The following is a 7466-nucleotide window of genomic DNA, read 5'->3' on the forward strand; positions in this document are numbered from 1 at the left end:
ACACAACTTCCACTCTGGAAACTAGACTGAATTTCTATCTCAAGTCCCCATCCTGCTGGTGGAAGACACCTAGCCGTAATTAACCAGGGCCTCCCTACCTCTTGCCCTGGGTTGTATCTAAATTTGTTGTTGGGGCAGAGGAGGCTCAGAAAGTGCCAAGGCCTGGGCAGGGGACAGTGTCTGGTGTCCCCTGACACCTGCTGTCTTGGCCTCACTTCTGTCTTCCTGGTGGCAGATGCAGCTGCCTAGGCCTCCTGGAAGTCTCCGTGCCTGGCTTCTTTCTCCTCCTCTCTCTTCTTCCTCCCTCCTCTGGGGCACATGGGAGATGTTGGCAGAGCTTGGTAAACTTCTGCAAGGCTGCGTCACCCCTCTGCCAATTACTCCCTCCCCCACCGCATCTGTGCCTTGGTAGGGGAGGAGCAGGCGCTCTGCTGAGCTTGCCCGCAAGCCACACTTATGAAGCTAGTGTGGGGCTGCTGCTTGGCCACCACTCACCTCCCTAGCCCCACTTCATCGTGACTCATCCACTCTTCTTAGATCATCTGCCCAGACCCCTGGCCCAGGGCCCTTGACCTCATCTCGGTCATGGGGAAATGACCCTTGCATCTTGCTCAGTCGTCCAGATGTCTTATTAATGACACAAATGTTTATTCCTAGAAGCCTCTGGGACTTCTACTTTTGAAACTCAAAGCCCAGGCTCTTGTAATGCCAAAGAATTGGTTCTTGAAACTCAAAAGCATCTCTGCTTTTCTGCTGGATGAGGCTTCCCCTAAAGGAAGAAGAGCCACTGTCTGGAAAGAGCAAAAGGGAGGGAAAAAGACTTACACCAAGTGAAATATTATCCCACTACAGCAGCATGGCGGAGTACGTGGGCAACCAGGACCATGGCAGGTATGGAAAATACTGTCATTGCTTCTCCCTTGGGGCCCTTCTGTCCCCAGGTTTGTGACCCATTCTCCAAACCTGGATCAAGGAGTCCCGTCTCATCTGAAGGGTGTCACAAGCACCAGTGAGAGCCAGGGTAGAGAAGTTGCGAGAACACAGCCTCCAGGCAGCCTGGGTCCATGCCCAGACCCCAGCTTTGCCAGCTCAGTGTTCATCGTCAAGTTGCTTAACCTCTCTTAAGTGTTTCAGTTTTCCCATCTGTGAAAAGGGGAAATATAGTACCTTCCTCATGTGGTGATGAGCCTGATCAAATGCAGCAGGCCTTGGACAGTGTGTAGCAGAGTGCCTGGCCCTGGTCAGCACTGTATGACGGTTGGCTGCTATTATTGTTGTCATTGGCTTATCCAAGGTGTGAGTGGATTTCCTTGGAATCTCATCCCACAGGGCCTTTGGGCAGTTAGTTAATTAGCAGAGGGCCAGGGCACCCATGCCTGGCCTCTGGCATTACTCCTCAGCTGCCTATCAAAGCTTCAAAGGGATTCTCTTAGTGTCCTTTTATTGCAAGAAACAAAAACTCATCAGGAAAGGAAATACCTGGGAGAAAGAGAACTGGAGGGCCAGCAGTAATCCAGGTTGCTTCTTTCTCCTCTCCCTCTGCAGTTGGCTTTCCTGCTTCAGTGTGTGCCAGTCCAACGTGGCAGGTTCCCTGGGCTCGAGGTTACCTGCTGCAGAGACCTGCTGGGGGCTTCTGACAGTCACTGGCATCCTTCCTGTTGTCAAAGCCTCCATTTGGTCCAGGTGTCTTCACCAACCCCCAGGTGACTCCAGGTGAGTCCTGAGAGTCTACGCCCATTTTGAGGGTCCTTGCCCATGACAGGCATATGACCCAGTTCCGGCAAAGGAGGTATCAAGGAAGTTTACTGGGAGCTTCTGGGAAAGATTTCGTCACTGATGAAAAGGAGACCCGCGGAAAGATGGGAGAGCATGGAGCCTGGGGGATGATGAGTAAGGAGGCTGAGCTCATGAGAAGAGCCCACCCCCTTTGGAAGTCCGGCATGTCCTTGCAGAGAAGGCTGGACTGCATGAGGGGACAGCGGTGACCCACTGAATTGCTGACTTTACAATATAGAGAATGGATTAAAGGGGGAGGGTTTGGGAGCAGGACACCAGTTAAGAAGCAGCCAGATGAATTGCAATCATGCTGAGGCTTAAAGGGAAGTTTCTACAAGCTGCAGCACAAGAGGAGATGGGGTGATAGGGAGGTAGAATTGCTGGCCGGCTGTTCCCAGGGGTCTCAAGAACTTGTACCCCAGTGCTATGATGTCCTCAGAAGCTCCATTCTCGGCTGTCTACACATGTCCAGTTACACTGGTAACTCAGGTAGAAACACATTTCCAGAATCAACGTTTTTCAGGAAATGGGACAAAACTGTTTTATTTAAACTAATGGTCCAACTATCCAATTTTGCTTTGCGCTACGTGAGCATAATTTGTCTGCCACACAGACCTGATTCAACCTTCAGCGGGGCTGGGCCAGTATGTCACCAGTGAAACCTACATGCAAGACACATCCCTTCCCGGTGACTCATGTGCACCGTTTCAGGAAAGGCCAGGTTGAAAGTGCACGTATGTGATTTACTGCTGACTTTCACAAGAGTCATACAGCAGAGACGTTGCTCAGCTCCTCACAGGTTTAGAAACGAGCCCACATTAAGAGTAAGTTGGGGCCGGGCACAGTGGCTCACGCCTGTGATCCTAGCACTGTGGGAGGCCGAGGCAGGCACATCACTAAAGTCCAGGATTTTGAGACCAGCCTGGGTAACATAGCAAGACCCCCATATCTACAAAAAAAAATTTAAAAATTAGCCGGGTGTGGTGGCGCATGCTTTTAGTCCCAGCTGCTCAGGAGTCTGAGATGGAAGAATCACTTGAGTCCAGGAAGTGGAGGCTGCAGTAAGCCGAGATTATGCCATTGCACCCCAGCCTGGGTGACAGAGAAAGATCCTGTCTCAGAAAACAAGTCAGTAGGAAGAGAGAGTGACCTGCTCAGGACCAAGCAAGGGAAAAGAGTAACAGATGGCAGAGAACAGAGCAAGCAAGGGAGGACATAGGGACAGATAATAGGAGGATATGCTCCTGGTGGACAATACGGGTGGTTCCCAGCCAACTTTATTATCAACACATCCTCACTGAAAAATAAAATTACCTCCCCAACACACACACACACCCCCCTCAGTTTCTAAGGGTAACCTGTTTAGTTTGATTCCTCCCATAGTCTTTCTGTACTTAATCAAATATATATATATACACACACACATATATATGTGTATATGTATACACACATTTTAAAAGATGTAGACATATATATGTGTGTGTGTGTGTATATATATATGTCTACATCTTTTTAAAAAGTCATTTGTGAGCTGGGCATGGTGGCTCATGCCTGTAATCCCAGCACTTTAGGAGGCTGAGGTGGGTGGATCACTTGAGGTCAGGAGTTCAAGACCAGCCTGACCAATATGGTGAAACCCCGTCTGTAGTAAAAATACAAAAAATTAGCAGGGCATGGTGGCGTACGCCTGTAATCCCAGCTACAGGGAGGCTGAGGCAGGAAAATCACTGGAACCCAGGAGTCGGGGGTTACAGTGAACTGAAATAGCCCCACTGCACTCCAGCCTAGGTGACAGAGTGAGACTCCATCTCAATAAATAAATAAATAAGTAAATAAATAGCTATTTGTATAGTATCATCACATTTAGTGTCCTTCTCAGTGAATGATACATCTTGGACATTCTTTCACATCAGATAGCTCTACCTCATTCTTTCTGGTGATTTCATAGTGTGCCAGCACGAGTCTATGCCACAATTTACTTAGCATAGCTCCTAGTGCTGGGCATTGAGGTTGGTGACCATTTTTCACCATTACAATTAATCAGCAATGAAAACCCTTGGACGTATATTCCTGAGCACATGTGTGAGTTGTTCTGCATGATGATCTATTTCTATAAACTGATTTTCCAGCCTCACTTTCATTGATGTGCCTGGAAAGTCAGTAGCATGACAGACTTGGGTCTTGGTCACTGACCAGGGACAGTCGAATATTTTTCAACACTGTCATTATTTACTCATTCAGCCAGAAAGAATAAAAATGTAATGCCACGGGAGTTCTCAGAACAGCATCCTCTCCTCTTTGAGTTCAGGCTTTCAGAACTAGACAGGCTAATGCTCCCAACAACTCATGTTCAGGCCACACTGGGCACTTTGTCACATACTAGTTCACCTGATCCCCGAGTTAGCCCTGGAAAATGGGTATTATTAGCATAGAGATGCTAATAATTTTTTTGATACATGAGGAAACTGAGGCTCACAGAGGACAAGACATCTGCCCAAGGTCACACAGCTCACAAATGGCAGAGGATTCAGAAACCAAAGACGAAGGTGATGGAATCCTGCCTTCTTTCTAAATCCATGACGTAGGCTATATCATGGTGCCTCTTCAGAGGTTTACCGTGAACAGTTAGCTAAAAAAGCAGGTGCAGTGAACATCTGCCTAGGTGACTGAGTTTGCAGGATGTATTAGTTTCCTCCTGCTGCTGTGACAAATTGTCCCAAACTTCATGGCTTAGAACAACACAGTTAACTATCTTCTTACAGTTCTGGAGGTCAGATGTCCAAAACGGATCTGCAAATGCCTTCCCACCTCCAAATCATAAGGCAGACCCAAACCTGCCTTTTTGTGGACGCCAAGAGCTCCTTCTGGATGCTCTGGCTGAGACTACATTCCTTTCCTTTTCTAGCTCCTAGAGGCTGCCCACATTCCTTGGCTATTGATCCTTGTCCAGCAACTGTAGCATTCTGATCTCTACTTCCATCATCAGGTCTCTCTCTCTAACTGTGACCCTCCTGCCTCCCTCTTGTAGGAACCCTTGTGACAACACTGGACCCACCAGGAAGATAAAGGATAACCTCCCTGTCCCAACATCCTTAACGGGATCCCATCTGCAAAGTCCCTTTTGCCACATAACCAGTTCTGGGGATCAGGTTGTGAACATCTTTGGGAAGCTATTATTCTGCCTTGTCACCCAAGGGGGTTCCTAGCAGAGTGATTCAGAGCGAGGGCCCTTCCAAGACCTCAGATTCAAATACTTTATCACTTGCTAGCAGATCCAGTACCTAACTTCTCTGAGTCTTAACAGCCTCACCTGAAAAACTGGAATAATAGAATCTTCCTTCTAGGGCCGTTTTGAGTATCAAGTAACACAATGTATGACATGCACATGAAACACAGTGTTCAAAAAAAGGTAGGGAAGTTTCAGAGAAACTAACATGTAGAGGGAGAGGGCTGTGGAGGGGAGGAGGATAAGGAGAAACATGCTTTCTTTGGTAGCTTCTTCAGTTTTGCCTGGGCCTCAGCTTTGGCTGAGAATTTCGTCAGCCACTCCCCAGATCAGCCAGGGTGAGCCTGCTTAAATGGAACACTTTGAAGATGATATCCTGTGATACACAAGACCTGCCCAGTTGGGTCTGCAGTAGAGTGGGGCGGGTCTGGGATGATCCTGGCATGGAAAAGTACAGCAGCTCTTTGCCTTCAGATTAGGAGCTGGGACTGCAGTTCTGACATTATCACTCTCCTGCCCCCACCCCAGGCCTCTCCAAAGTCCGTCTTGCAGAGTCAAATGAAAACTAGATTCCTGGTCTTATCTGAGAGCTACGTGACTGTTTCCTGTCACTCCTTTGGAGCCTGGGAAGGTCCCCACATGCATTGTCTAAACTTTAGGATGAATACACACAGCTCTTAAATGGGAGCGTATTATTATAAGTACATGCCTACACAAAGGGTTCTCCCCATTCGCTAAAATCATGGGTTATTATTTGGGGCTTTCATTCATCCAACAAATATTCATTCAGCATTTGCAGGTGGCCAGGCAAGGTGAAACTTCTCCCAGGGTGGAGAGTATGTGCAGACAGTAGGAATTATGCTTTGGGAGGGAGAGCAGAAGCTCTGGAGTGGACCAACCTGGGTCTAGATGCTGACACTTCCCAGCCGTGTTTTCATTGGGCAAAGTGACCTCACCTCCTTCAGCCTCAGCTTTCTCTTCCATAAAGTGGGCATGACCAATAACCGCCTCCCAGGTTGTGAGGATTAAATGAGATGGTTCAGGGGATGTCGGTGGTAACCCCGTGCGTGGTTCATAGTAAGTAGGTGAGGAATAGCAGCTGCTGTTACAGACATGGAGACTGTTTCCCCGAATGTCTTCCCACCCCCAAATCATAAGGCAGATCTAAACTTGCCTTTTTGTGGACGCCAAGGTTCTGTTGAGCTGTTAGGGTGCAAGTTAAGAAGCCAGAATAGCGGGGTGGGGAGAGAAATGCCCACATGTTTCCACTCTGCAGGTGTACACACGTGGACACCATATGTACCCATGAATTCCGCCTTTGGAAGTGAACTTGATTGCAGCCTATTTTCGTCTGGAGGCGGTGGATTCCCGGTAGGAGGCGCCTTCGGTCCTCGGCTCGATCCTGTGACGCCCGCCAGCTGCCTATCTGCTTCTCAGTGTTTGAACTCCAAAGGGCTGGACGCTCACCCAAGAAGGGGACCCCGGCCTGACCTCTCTCGAAATTCAAAAAAAATCTAAGGTTGAGCGAGGGAATGGGAGCTGGCTCCTCCCTCTGTGTTTAGAATCCACGTTTTTTGGCGGTGTGGCTGAAACCAGCCCACCCTAGTTCGGGCGCCAGAGCGATGCGGTTCCGAGGGCAAATCTCCAAGGGGCGGAGGCAGAACCGCGGGTAAGAGGCGTCCGCGCAGACTTCGAGTTTGCCCTCCCCGGAGCCAGGACTCGGCGGCAGCTCTGGGCCTCCCTGGATCTGAACAGAGACTGGCTGCCCGTCTGCCACTCGCGGGCTGGGAGAACGCCAGCCGGTGCCTTGCCGGGAAAGTTCTCGGCAAAGCTGGGGATGAGCCCTCAGCAGGGGAAGCTCCCGGTGGAGCGCGCCCCCATCCAGTGCCCGCGCGCAAGAACCCGGAATGGGCCCCACCTGGACCGGGACTCAGGCGTGCGAGCCCGAGAGCTCCCTGGGGACCAGGCATCGGGTGGGGACCCTGGACGAGGGGGTGAGCTGACTCGGTTTTTAAAAACTCGCTTCCTCCTTCCCTACTTCTGCCCATCACTCACCTCGCTGGGCACCAGCCCAGGGCAGAAGTGGGAGAAGGAGGCGGTGGCCTCCCCAGGAAGGAGGAGAGGTGAGTGTCTCGCCAGGTAAAGGCTGGCGGAGCTGTGCCTCGGCGTCCGCGCCTGGTGTGGGACGGAAGCGGGTCTCCCAGCTCTACTTAAACCCCTAAAACCTGGGACTTCTGGCTTGAGACATTCCCCGACCACCACCCGTCACACACGCGCGCGCACATACACACGCATGCACACCGATTATCTGGGCCCTAGGGAGGATGGGGGAGCAGGGCTCTATTTTCTCCCGGCCCCATCTTATCCAACTCGGCCGGCAAAGGTGGGGAAGAACTTAGGCCCAGCCCCCGGCCCGCACTCAGCGTACTCCAGCGGCGGACGCTGGGGAGTGGGTGCCCGCCCC

At 50.5% G+C, this 7466-nt stretch overlaps 1 protein-coding gene across 2 annotated transcripts in view; it reads left to right on the plus strand.

The window, feature by feature from the left end:
• The first annotated feature begins 6389 nt into the window (after nucleotides 1–6389).
• The window catches only part of TMEM51 (transmembrane protein 51), an 86892-nt gene continuing 85815 nt past the window's right edge, over nucleotides 6390–7466 (plus strand). Inside the window, exon 1 of one of the 2 annotated variants that reach the window (XM_011966787.1) lies at nucleotides 6390–6671. The gene's annotated coding sequence lies outside the window, so the exon portion shown is untranslated. The remainder of the gene's footprint in view (nucleotides 6672–7466) is intronic. The other variant, XM_011966788.1, reaches the window with a different exon arrangement.

The sequence above is a fragment of the Mandrillus leucophaeus genome, unplaced genomic scaffold (assembly GCF_000951045.1).
Source record: "Mandrillus leucophaeus isolate KB7577 unplaced genomic scaffold, Mleu.le_1.0 Scaffold773, whole genome shotgun sequence".
Taxonomy (NCBI): Eukaryota; Metazoa; Chordata; class Mammalia; order Primates; family Cercopithecidae; genus Mandrillus; species Mandrillus leucophaeus.